The 1421-nt window shown below is 40.9% G+C and overlaps 1 non-coding gene across 1 annotated transcript; it reads right to left on the bottom strand.

Moving 5' to 3' along the window:
- Positions 1 to 277: 277 nt before the first annotated feature.
- On the bottom strand, positions 278 to 384 carry LOC133820218 (small nucleolar RNA R71). Its single transcript, XR_009886643.1, has one exon. It is a non-coding gene; the product is annotated as a small nucleolar RNA R71 (small nucleolar RNA).
- Between the last annotated feature and the right edge of the window lie 1037 nt (positions 385 to 1421).

Genomic DNA, 1421 nt, shown 5'->3' on the forward strand with positions numbered 1-1421 from the left:
TAAGCCAGCAATTCTCTAAATGGTCCAAACAACTGTTCAGTTTGGAGGTATGCCAACGGAGGACCCCAATTTACACATAGCTAATTTTCTGGAGTTATGTGCTATGTTCAAGATGAATGGGGTGAGTGATGATGCTATAAGATTGAGGCTATTCCCATTTTCACTAAGGGATAGGGCGAAGAGTTGGCTGATATCCTTGCAGGCGAATTCTATCACTACATGGGAGGAGTTAGCTCAGAAGTTCCTTGCCAAGTTCTTTCCTCCAGCGAAGGCTGCCAAGTTAAGGGGAGAGATTAATAACTTTTATCAGATGTAAGGAGAGTCACTGTATGATTCTTGGGAGCGCTTTAAGGAGTTGTTAAGGAAGTGTCCACACCATGGAATAGAAAAGTGGATGTTGGTGCATAATTTTTACAATAGGTTGAATGGAACAACGAGAACAATTATAGATGTTGCGGCGGGAGGTGCTTTTATGAGTAAGAGTGCTAATGAGGCGTATGAGCTATTAGAGAAGATGGCGATGAATAATTACCAATGGCCAACTGAAAGGGGACAACCAAAGAAGGTGGCTGGACTGATGGAATTGGATGCCATATCAATGCTTACAGCTCAAGTAGCAGCTTTGACAAAGCAACTACAAAAGACTACACTCCCATCTCAAGCTATACAAGTTCAAAACTTATGTGAATTGTGTGGAACAATCCATTTACCCAACCAATGCCCTACTCTAGATATGAATAACATGCCCATGGAAGAAGTACAAGTTATAGGGAATTACCCAAGACAACCCAATAATCCAAATTCCATGACCTACACCCCAGCTTGGAAGAATCATCCTAATTTTTCCTGGTCTAATAATCAAAATACTTTACAACCTTATCCTCCACCTCAGCCACAATATCAACCTGCCCAAAATAGACCACCATATCCACAGCATCATTCACAACAATACCCTCCACCTGGATATTATCAACCACAAAATAGACCACAAAAAATGCCAATGAAACTAGCTGAACCTTAACCAATTCATGACTGAAACTAGGGCATCCATAAGGAGTTTGGAGACTCAAATAGGGCAATTGGCTACTTTAATTTCTAATAGAGCTCAAGGAAATTTTCCTAGCACTACATAAGTTAATCCTAAAGAGCAGTGTAATGCAATAACCTTGAGGACTGGGACTAAGTATGAGGGGCCTACAGTAGAAAACAAGGGCAAGAAGATAGAGGATCGATATGTCACTAGTCTAGCACAAAAGGAGGTTACTGCAGATTTTCTAAAGAAAGAGAAGTCGAATGAATAAAAGGTTACTGAAGACCTTAGGAAGGAAGAGGAGGTGCCACCTGTAAGTATTGAGCACCATGTTAGAATTCCATATCCACAAAAGCTTCGCAAGCATAATTTGGGGAAGCAGTTTGCAAAG

Source organism: Humulus lupulus, chromosome 2, assembly GCF_963169125.1.
Source record: "Humulus lupulus chromosome 2, drHumLupu1.1, whole genome shotgun sequence".
Taxonomy (NCBI): Eukaryota; Viridiplantae; Streptophyta; class Magnoliopsida; order Rosales; family Cannabaceae; genus Humulus; species Humulus lupulus.